A 12,679-nucleotide genomic window follows, 5' to 3' on the forward strand; every position below is an offset into this window, starting at 1 on the left:
CTCGAGCCAGCCAGTCAGCTTAAAAATCCCCGCTTCGCTGCCGTAACGATCCTTTTCAGTCACGTTGCTGGACGGGCTGGACGAGGGATCGAATGCCTTTCTCAAGGCAAGAGGGTGGAGGTGGTAGCGCTGGAGTAGAATAGAGTAGAGTTTTCAAAGGGCCTTTCTCAAGGCTAGAGACGAATGAACTGCAAAAGTTTAAAGTCTCTATAATACAATACCTTCCTTCCTTCCTTCCGTAACGATCATTCTTTGTGTGGACACCGACTGGACAACATCGTTGCTGGACGAGCTGGACGGCGAAGGATCGAGTGCCTTTCTCAAGGCAATGGGGGCGGAGGTGTAATGCAGGAGTTAGAGTAGAGTTTTCAAAGGGCCTTTCTCAAGGCTAGAGACGAATGAACTAAAAAGTTTAATGTCTCTATAATACAAAATCACCACCACCACCATAACGATCATTCTCATTCAAACCGTACACCACATCGGTTCGCATCACAACACATCAACAAACCAACCCAAGCAGCCATGTCTGGACATGGTAAAGGAGGAAAGGTGGAGGGAAAGGCAAATTCCCGCTCCAACCGTGTTGATCTGGAGTTCCCCGCAAGGGTAGCTAGGCCGAGCGCGTTAGTACCAGTGCACCAGTCCACCTAGCCGGCGTTATATAGTTTCGGCCGCCGAAGTGATCGAGTTGGCTGGTAAAGCTGCTCGCGACGATAAGAAAAACCGCATTCAGAACAGAACACATCAAGACAACAACAGGCAGTTGCAGCGAGTGGCGAATGGCAAACGCAATCGCAAAACGGCATCAGGTAGCAGAAGAAAAAAGTTTGTTCTTTATACAATCTGCTTTGGTGGCAAATCCAGAACATGGCGGCATCGAGGGCGTTCGAAATGGTTTTTTTTTTTTCAAAACCACGGTTACTAAGTTTTCTAAATTGGAACCATTCCATAAAACAAGGCGCTTTTCAGGGCCATTAAACCTTTCAAAAAAGAGTTTAGGAAATACAGTTCAATGCTTTCTAAAACAATATCCAAAATAATAATAAAACACAAATTGATTTTTTCATAATTTGTTTGCCAGGATATGATGAGTATGTGAATTTGGCAGTTGTTCTGAGCTTATTGATTTTCACCAATTCTTAAATTGCTTCTAGATTGAAAGTACAGTAATTTACATTTATCTCGACATTTAGCTAATTGGACGGACCTGTAATGCGACATATTTAGGTGGACATTTTTGTAAACATAGAGTTCGGGTCCAAATTATGACCCCACATTGAAAGTCGACACTGGTACCACTGTCATCGCAAATGTTCAATTACAGGTTAAAATTACCTCCAATCCGATACTGAGTGGTGGTAATGCGACGTGCCATTGAATGTAATTTACTGTAAAATATGTCACAAGCTGGATGGGAAGAAATTTTCCAACTGTGAAAGCTGTGGCGAGTGGCAAACGCAATAGCTAAACAGGAAGGTTTAACCGAACAAGATGGGAATATCGAGTGATAACAAAAACACAACACCAAAGGTTCTTTTCAGAACCATCAACATATTCATAAAGAGTAAACGGTAAACTAATCCATTTTTCAGGTAGATAGGTAGGTATTCACGTAGGAGAAGAAAATAAAACAATATATTTAAAATATATATTTAATAAAAGCTGTTCCCTTTGTATAGTCCTACGTCACTCCGGTTATGTCCCCGACATTACCCACCCGTCTTTTTTTTTCGGCATGCGAAACGAAAAGTATGGTTTAGGGTGCCAATAAAAATAGTTATCTCGATTTTTCATTCGAAACTTGCTACGAAATGTTGATTTGCACAACAATATACCATATTCAAAATATTAGCTCATTCGGACTTCATTTACTGGTGTCGCAGACGTCAAAAATTTGATTTTCTTTTGAAAAACGAAAAATCAGCGGAAATCAGGATTTTTAAAACAAAATGTGGGTGCCAAAAGTCTTAAAATTGCATGACACGTTAAGATTTACAGTTATCTCAAAAAAAAATTTTTTTTCAAAAATCATTTTTTCAGACCAAGTGCCAAAAAAACCTTTTTTTTGACAAAAAAAATTTTTCGAGATAACTGTAAATCTCCACGAGTAATGTAATTTTAAGACATTTGGCATCAAAAAAAAACAATTTTAGAACCTCGATTTTCGGTGATTTTTCGTTTTTTAAACAAACTCAAATTTTAACGTTTGTGACACCAGTAAATGAAGTCCGAATGAGCTAATATTTTGCATAGGGTATATTATTGTGCAAATCAACATTTCGTAGCAAGTTCCGAATGAAAAATCGAGATAACTATTTTTATTATGACTCTAAACCATACTTTCCGTTTCGCATGAAAAAAAAACCAAAAAAAAAGTCCCAGAGTGTCGATTTTTGACATAAATTTTTTTTCGAGATGACACTAGATCTCGACGTTTCATGCCATTTTAAGACATTTGGCACCAATTTTTTTTTTCGAAAACCCCGATTTCCTTTACTCCCCCCTTCGGTGATTTTCGATTTTCAAAAAACTCAAACTTTGACCGCTTTGCGCCACTCTCCATTAAGTCCGATTGAGCTGATATTTTGCATAGGGTGTTTTTCGAGGTGGTGAACATTTTTTATTGGGTAACTTTTTGAAACTCGAGATGACTATTTTCATTGGCACCCTAAGCTACACCAATAGAGATTATTTGAGCTTAAACAGAAACAAGTTCGATGAAGAAGTTTAAATGTTTAGTGCTTTTGGAAATTGTTGTGGTGCTGTTTTTTTGGCCGACTTCGAATATCATAATGTAATCACCTTTGATTTTTTTTTTCTGCAACATCATGTCTTAACACACTTTTAACGTAGGATTACGTCTTTCGGGAACATATTGGGGTACAAATTGAAAATCGAAAATCGAGTACATCGTGAAAATTGTCCAATTTCAAACACCTATTGCTCAGTCATTTCATGATGTATTGATGAAATTTTTGCGTCAATCGATTTCGGCACTCCATAAAAAAATTTATATTGAAGAAAACAATATATGTCATGAAACTAACTATCGAACAATTGAAAAATCTCAACCCCTATCCTAACGGAAATACCAACTTCTGATTGGTCGAAATTGACGACACATGCGGCGGGTCCCTAACAGAGACATCAAAACCTAGCTGCCCGGGGGAAATCGACATTGCAAATACATGAAAGTAGCTGGAACTTTTGTTCCTACCGAAATGTGTGCCTGGGGGAAATCGGAATTGCAAATATATGCAAGTCGGGGGCATTTTTGTACTGAAAGTGAGGTGAGAGATACGATTAATTCTAGCAAATAAAATTTAAATTTGGAACTTTAATGTTGATTGCTTCGTGAAATTTCATATTTCATATCAATTTTTTTTTTTGGCAGACTTATCTCACTTCTTAACTAGGCGAACCTAGCCAGAATTTTCACCTGCCCCCGGGCTTCTGAATGCCAAAGGGGAATTTTTTTTTTTTTTTTTTTTTTATCTGTATTATAGTGATTTTCAACTTATTTGGCTGGTTCGTCACTTTTTACTTCCATTTTTGGAAGAATGTCGGGAGTGAGAATTGAACTCGTGACCTTCAGCGTGAGAGGCATGGATGTTACCACTACGCCAGATCGCCTCCACATTTCATATCAATGAACAATAATGTATCGTAAACAATTTAGCACAAGTGTAAGTATAAAATTGTATATGGTAGCAGTTGTGTCGATTTATTTTAATTTTCATAAATGAAAACCACGGTGTGTTCCCGCTCGAGAACGGGTCGTTTGGTTTAAGCTGTCTGTTTTGTTGTGTTCATTTTCACCCAAGGAAAGTTTATACGACGAGAAAAATTGGAAAAGTAAAGAAATATTCGAAAAACTGATTTCCCATATGCTCTACATATCGTATTTGGTGCTGTTAGTCCAATTAAAATTCTCATTGATGCATATAGCATCGTGTTACGTTGGGTTTGAAGCGAAGATGGAAATGGGTTGAATAAACACTCAGAAAGTAAAATTATAAAACGAAAATTGCCTTTTCTATTTCATTTATGTTTTCTCTATGATAAAGTAACATGTTTTTGACGTAGGACTACGTCTAACCGGAAGATATAGGGGGTGAAATGGAATTCTAGGCACTGAACAAGTAGGAAAAAATGCAAGATTTGGAACGCTTATAACTCGAGCATTTCTCAATAGATCGCAAAGGTTTTTGCATCAATTGATAGGAAATATATCCACGCATCTATCATAACGAATAACATTTCTCGCCTAACTTTTGAAAAGGTCCTATGTAACAAATGTAAACAAATCGAGTTAATGGATGCACGCTATTCGTTTTCAATCATTGAATGTATTACAAAAACAATCGTTCACGTATCTATCGTCTTCATATTTTTATCGCCGATACAAAAAATATCCAATGTACAGATTCGGATTTTAAGCGCCCGGTTGTTACTTCGGACGCTTCTTTCCTCCGACGCCCGAAACGTCCGAAGTAACAAAGCAGTCAAAACAATACGAAGTCGTACTCCGGTCGTTTCGAGTTTTTGTTTCTTACAGGTGTTCTTACCGATTTCAGTGCAATTCGACGAGTGATAACAATAATAATCTGCCTTTAGAATGAAATGCTGTTATTTGGATTGTTGTTTAGTAGTTAGTTTCAAATTCTTATCGTGCAACGTAATATGTCCAATGTGCAAATGCGGGTAGTCAAAACGTCCAATGTAACATTTTTCGCTCCTAGTCTTCAACTTTAATCTCAAATCACGGAACAACAGTTACAATTGGTTTTTCAGAGTTATTCTTGACTGTTAGTGGTGAAAGTAGCGATAAAGATCGAAAGCTTTTAAGACAATTCGCGGAATAATGTTTGGGTCTTCAACTTCGTTTTTCTCGAGTTGACGAAAATGTTACATTGGATCTTTTCAAAAGTTACGCGAGATTTCAACATCTTCATTACCAGTGTCTTAGAATATCAACAAATATTCACGAGTAACGAATATTTTATTTCAGTGTAAATGAATTCTATCAGATTGAAACACACTGCCCTCATTATATTGATGACAATAACAAACGAGTTCATTTTGTTCATAACGCTGATAATAATATTTAGTACAATCTCTATATCCGATCTATAAACTTTTACTTATTCGCGGCAATAAATACACACACTCTTTACAGATACACGGGCCGGAGGTTGTGCAGTCCACTGATCATTCAACAAGAGCCAAAGGTTGTACCGCTCATGACAACTCTACACGAGCTTATGATTGCGCCGGCTAGTGACCATTCTATCTCGGATTCCTCGAGTCGAGAAGGCGCACCACGCTAGATTTGGGGTACATACTGTGCTATTCCATAACTACTGGAATCTATTTCACGTAAAACTCCTACACTTCCAGACACGTCTATCTTCATTGAAAGGTTGAACAGAACTCCCTTTGATTACCTTTCACTTGTAGAGCTACACTCTAAATTCAGGATACCACATCCTCCCCTGGCAGTAACAACAATGTAGCGGAAAATAATTTAGTTAACGAATTCATTTCGCAGTTTTCCAATAGAACCTCTCTTCTTCTTTTCTTCGCTAACGGAGACTTTAAATCATATGATTAATAAGGTAATAAGGAACCCTCATGCTCCAAAGACACTAAAAATTAAAAGAGATTGACGTTATTTGGTTCGAAAAGAGAAATAACTCTTTTATAAAAAAATATATACAGGGTGGGCCATTTAAAGTGGAAGCATCTGGCAACCCCATAACTTTTGACAGAGATGTCAGATTAACAAATGTCATACCGCGTTGGAAGCGTCATTTCAGTACAATTTTAACCATGGACAATACACACCTAAACAACGCGCTGAAATTGTTCAGCTGTACATTCAAAATAACTTCTCAATTGTGTTAACTAAACGTGCGTGGAAAAATAAAAATAAAGTCAATGATAACCGATTTTTTATTGCCATTTGTTCGTGAAAATGAATTGGACAATTACTGGTTCCAACAGGACGGCGCTACATGCCATACAGCGGCTGCCACGACCAAATTATTGCGCGAAATGTTCCCCGGAAGATTAATATCGAAAAACGGCGATTATGACTGGCCACCGAGATCACCTGATTTGACGCCTCCTGACTTTTTTTTTATGGGGATATTTAAAATCCAAGGTATACACTTGTAAACCAAGGACCCTGGCTGCGCTGAAAGATAATATCCGACAAGAAATTGCTCCCATATCGGCCGAAACATTGGGCAAAGTGATGAAAAATGCCGAAAAAAGGGCACATTTTGCGGTCAATGACGTGACCGCCTCTGGTCATTTACGAGATATCATAATCAAAAAGTAGTTAGAACAAATCTCCTTGGACCAAAATAAATGAATTTCAAAAAAAATAAATTTAAAATTCCACTTCTTTACTTTGCTATTGCATAAACAAATCCTTCCACTTTAAATGGCCCACCCTGTATATTGTCCGTCTCAAGTTCATTTAATTCCTAAAGCTAACCAAAATTATTCGCTTCATCAGCGTCAGCGTCCATCAAATCAATGTGTAATACCATGATGTTTGAAAAATTTACATTCATTTTCATAGATGCTGCCATATATCGGTTCTCAATGTTTTCATCAATTATATAATCTTCATCGAACTAATCGTTATCTCGGCACATGAGATATCGATCACAAATAAACAAACAATGCATATTTTTCATAAAGATAGATGATTTTCTACATAAAACAAATTCTAAAACTTAACGACTATGCTCAACCGCATGTAGACTTCTACACGCGAGATTTTTTTTTTTGACGTAGAACTACGTCTTTCATTAAGGGTGCCAAATCAGAAAATAGGTCACGTTTTTATGAAATAAAGTTAACGTTAATAACTATTTTCGCCGCGAACGGATTTTTGCGATTTACATACCAACCGGAAATTCTCTAAGATTTGTTTGATATGCTATACATTAAAATCCCATGGTGTGTAAATGGATAAAATTAATGAAAACTATTAGCGTTTCCATTTGCCCATACATTTGTTCTGTCCATATGTGTGCTTTCCCGAACAGAGCTGTCAATAACGGGCAACTTATCGACGAGCAACGAAGGGGTAATCGTAAGGTTTAAAGTCTCCGTAAACAAAGGAAAAGATGTTAGAGGCGAATGAACTGGAAAGTTTAAAACCTCTTTGAAACAAAAAGAAGAAGAAGGAAAAGAAGTAGAACGAAGGGGAATATGTGTCTAGGGTATAAACAGTGGCTCTCGCTGAGGCTAACTTTCATTTTTCGTGAGGACACCGACTGAACAACATCGTTGCTGGGCGAGCTGGACGGTGAGGGATCGAATGCCTTCCTCAAGGCAATGGGAGTGATACGAGGAAAAGTAAAGTTTTCCAAAAGCCTTTTTGAAGGTTGGAGACGAAAGAACTGAAGAAGTTTAAAGTCTTACATGTCTTAGTTTCGGATTGAGCTGTGGACGCGACCAAATTACTGACTCGCTGATGTCTCTAGCATGGCAATCATTGCATCAAACTGACGCCATTGCATTAATGTTTTGAGCTACACAATTGTGTGGGGAATCATCCAGCTAGGCTATCGTCAGCTCACGAAGAAAATAAATGTTCTGGAATTTTGGATGTGTTTTGGTTTCGCATGACGGTAGCAAAAGTCTCTCCACAAAGGATGACAGCTAAGTTGATCTAGACCGGCAATATTAACAAAAAGGGCGTCTGTTGAGAAGAGTTGAGAATTGCTTCAAGCCATCGATAAATGGATATTTGTGAGCGTACGTGCGTGCGTTTTATGGAGGTATTCTAGTGTAGACACGAATTTCGGACGTTTTTTCGAGCTCCGTAAAAATAAAACGAAGAATATTTTTAGTATCCATTATATCATTATTTGTTTTTCTCTTTTAACAATAAAACAAAGATTGAACGGAGAAAAAATATTCATAGCTAGAATATTTAAGAGCTGATGAAGTGAGATGGTTTAAAAAAAGTAGCGTCATGGCGTACACGATTCCAGCCCTTCTGGTTATTTGAAACAAAAAAATCGAACAGATTCTGAATCACTTAAGATGCCGCTATCGCATGAACCTCGGACAAGGTAAAAATAGGTTTTTTGATAAAATGGCGGCCATTTGAAAAGCAAAATGCGGTTTAAAGCGTTTTTTCTTACGTTTCCTGATTTTTTTAAAATAGCAAAATTTAAAAAAAAATATTTTTTAGAGGTTCATGCGATAGGGAGATGTCTGAAGATTGTATCCATATAAATTCGACATAAATCGGTTCAGTAGAACTTGATATATCGTGTACGCTAGTTCAAAAAACTAGTTTCGAGAAAAAACGCGTTCCAAAAAATTATTTGGGGAATACCAAGTTATTCAATAAGTTAAAATAAGTTATTAATTTATTTGGGTTCGCGTGCCAGTTGCAAAACTCCCTTCAACTTGGATCGCATTTGCGCTAATCTTGATCATAATGAAGCAGATTAGATTAACAGAAAGAGTTTATTTCGTTTATTTAGTCAGCAAGAAAGTAAATGTCGATCTGGAATTTGATTGTGATTTGGTTTCGCTTTCTCCATTAAGAATCATAACTGCGCTTATCTCGAGCATGTACTGTTCTGCGAGGACAAGAATGAATCATCAAACAAAAATAGTCAAATGATTCCACAAGAAAAAAAAAATATTTCGGAGAACCAAACTGGTAGAATTTTGTAGCATTATAAAATAATATTCGCAGTTATAAACAAGCGACTGGAATTAAACTACAGCGTAGTTCTACGTCAACAATGCGGTCGTGTCTTGAACACAACCTCCTATAATTTTTTTTATCTGTATTATAGTGACTTTCAACTCATTTGGCTGGTTCGTCACTTTTACTTCCATTTTTGGAAGGATGTCGGGAGTGAGAATTGAACTCGTGACCTTTAGCGTGAGAGGCATGAATGTTACCACTACGCCAGATCGCCTCTACACTACAATCTTTTCCTTTCGAAATAATTTATTTAGCTCATAACAAACAACTGCCTCAGCTGCAGGATATCGCATTCCAATTCATTAATTGTTTACCAGTGCCACACTTTTTGCAATCATCTTTGGTCACCCCGTTTTATATTGTGAGCACACCGTCAACCGCACACCATGATATTGGTATTGGGCTTTACCTGATTCAATATGGTAAGTAAGAACTACAATGCACACATACAAGCTGGCCTTGGGCTTAACCCGACTTAACTGTTTCGAACGAAATGAGCTGAGCTGAGCTCAGCGCAAACAAACCAAATATTGGCCTTGGGCTGAACCCGACTCAATATGGTAAATAAATGACATTTGATATGATTACATGCATATATAATAGTCGGCCTTGGGCTTAACCCGACTCAACTGATCTGAATGCACTTGGCGCAAATCTATCAAAATATTGGCCTTGGGCTAAACCCGACTCAATATAGTATCTGAATAAAATAATATATATAACTATATACGTACGCTACGGTCTTAGGCTCGAACCGACTCTTTTTTTCTAGAGATGATTTCAACGCAACATTAAGTTCAACAATCTGAATGTTATGTTTTCTATATTACTGGCAGCACTTCAGAAAAAATTGAATCTCCCTCTATCACCGTTACCTTCATTGTTTCAAAACACTGCCCATCAGACGCAAAAAATCTTCTTTTTTGTTAAGCATAACACTTTCTTCCTGTTCACTTTCATCATGGCAGGATCGCCAATGTGATATTCAATAACTACTGGAATCTATTTCACGTAAAACTCCTACTCTTCCAGACACGTCTATCTTCATTGACAGGTTAAACAGAACTCCCTTTGTTTACCTTTCACTTGCAGAGCTATACTATAAATTCAGGATACCACACATACTAGGGGGCGTTGCTGATTAATGGTCAGCTGCATCCCAATAGGAAGTATCCCGTGTCGGGCACACGTACAGAGCATTGGAGACAGCAACATCCCAATTACGAGAACACTTGTAATACTAACCTCGAGCCGACCGCAAGTAATCGGTTACATATTACTAACATAGATAATAAGAAAAACTTAAGAAAAACTGTCAAAATATTGAACTCTCGGCCACGTCAGGCTAACGCCATATGAGCATTGATAAAAATATATATTTTGGAAAAAAAAAACGAATGCACAGTCAGAAGTGCAACGAAGTACTTCAGAGTCATTTACTGCTGTTTTTTCATAAAAACGATTTGATAATTGGTTAATTTGGCATCAATTCATAAAATCCGGAAGGTCAGGGCATGGTTTGATGAATAGGGGCTTCAGATTCTGGACTGGTCAGCTTGTTTATCAGATCAAAACCCTATCAATAACTTATGAGGAGTGATCATACGAATATCAGATGTAGCTTACCAGCAGTATGAGTGATTTGAAGAGCTTAAACGAGCAGTATCCTCTGCGTAGAACAAAATACACACTACAATATGGCGCAGCTGGGTCGAAACTACCCCGAATGGAATATTTGAACTGATTGAGAACTAAAGATGACCTACGAATTAGAAAGTTATTGTAATTTATGTGAAATTGACGTTAATTTTGTATAGGAACGAGGGTTTTTCCATCTGATTCTATAGTTATGAAACACTGGAATTTTAGTTTTTTTAATGCTTCGCGATTGAACACATCAATAAAGCTCAAATGACCAGGCATATAAATGAAAATAGTTATTATATACTACACCATATAGTTCAATTCAACCGACTTCTTACATATCTCTGCAAACTCAGAAAAATTGTGTGGTTCTATAGTTGTGAAACGCAGTGTATAGAAACACATTGTTCAGTTAATGCATATTTAAAATTCACAAGAAATAAACAGATCTTTATTAGTTTTTATAATTTTACAAAATACATACAGTGATATATGCTCTTTCAAGAGAAATTAATTGCGACCAGTACGACACCCATATAAAAATTTAATACGACCGCAAAGGGTTAATGTCATAACAATGCATTGCGTTTTGGCCTAGCAAAGACTGTGTCAGCGTTGCTCATGTCTCCTCACCCAATTTCCCTTTCTCTTCCTTCCCGAACAAGTCGACCATGAATTGTTGGCTTAGCTCACAGCATCGTAGAATGACGTTGTCCTGGACCGCGTTGTTCTTATGCTGGAGGTCACCTACAATCAAATTTCGGACCTGTGTTGAGATTTGCTTTCCACTTATTTTCCAGAAGTTTCCTCAGCGTCAGAAACGCGTCACTACACACAAAAAGTTGATTAAACAGCTACGAAAATAATGTTTGTGTCAGATGTAAATAACCAGCTGTCAAAACCGAGGGGTGCATCGATGAAGAAAACACGGTAGAACAAATTTACGCAAGTGGATTTTTTATGTTATACCCTAGAAGTTCCCATTTAGGAATAAAAGCCATTTTTTGTTTTTCAAAAAAAAAATATTATAGGATGTTGTGTTCAAGACACGACCGCATTGTTGACGTTGAACTACGCTGTAGTTTAATTCCAGTCGCTTGTTTATAACTGCGAATATTATTTTATAATGCTACGAAATTCTACCAGTTTGGTCTCTCCGAAATATTTTTTTTCTTGTGGAATCATTTGACTAATTTTGTTTGATGATTCATTCTTGTCCTCGCAGAACAGTACATGCTCGAGATAAGCGCAGTTATGATTCTTAATGGAGAAAGCGAAAACAAATCACAATCAAATTCAGAACGACATTTACTTTCTTGGGGAAATAAACGAAATAAACTCTTTCTGTTAATCTAATCTGCTTCATTATGATCAAGATTAGCGCAAATGCGATCCTAGTTGAAGGGAGTTTTGCAACTGGCACGCGAACCCAAATAAATTAATAACTTATTATAACTTATTGAATAACTTGGTATTCCCCAAATAATTTTTTGGTGTACAACCTTGACACCTGCTCCACCATAGCGTCAGTTCCATGCATTGATGCAATGTCAAAGGCACCAACGAAGCCTTTATGATGACGGAAAACAAACAATGTCAACTACTTGGAAAAAGGCTGAATATTTTCATCAGCAGAGATTTATTACTAATAACCTACCGCAAATATTTCCCTTCCGCTATCTCCCCTCCTTGTCACCACGTTCGGATCGACATGCTCGCCCGCAACAGTGCAATACGTTAAGGCAGTATTCTAGTCTAGACATTTAAAAAAACAATTTTTTTCCTTCATATTTCTGTAGTTTAGCAATTCAAGAATATAATTCAAGAATATATATACTTATCGAAAATCCTATTATTCACCGAGTTAGAGCAATTTCAGTGATGGTGTATCTAACCTGCTACGGACATAATAATGAACTTCAAACGCGTTTTTTCTCGAAACTAGTTTTTTTGAACTGGCGTACACGATATATCAAGTTCTACTGAACCGATTTATGTTGAATTTATATGGATACAATCTGCAGACATCTCTCTATCGCATGAACCTCTAAAAAACGATATTTTTTTAAATTTTGCTATTTTAAAAAAAATCAGGAAACGTAAGAAAAATCGCTTTAAACCGCATTTTGCTTTTCAAATGGCCGCCATTTTATCAAAAAACTTATTTTTTACCTTGTCCAAGGTTCATGCGATAGCGGCATTTAACTGAATCTGTTCGATTTTTTTGTTTCAAATAACCAGAAGGGCTGGAATCGTGTACGCCATGACGCTACTTTTTTT

At 37.1% G+C, this 12,679-nt stretch overlaps 1 protein-coding gene across 1 annotated transcript in view; it reads right to left on the bottom strand.

The window, feature by feature from the left end:
• Positions 1-12,679, bottom strand: part of LOC129769036 (uncharacterized) — a 148,129-nt gene that overhangs the window by 115,414 nt on the left and 20,036 nt on the right. The window lies entirely within an intron of this gene.

This window comes from Toxorhynchites rutilus, chromosome 2, assembly GCF_029784135.1.
Source record: "Toxorhynchites rutilus septentrionalis strain SRP chromosome 2, ASM2978413v1, whole genome shotgun sequence".
NCBI lineage: Eukaryota > Metazoa > Arthropoda > Insecta > Diptera > Culicidae > Toxorhynchites > Toxorhynchites rutilus.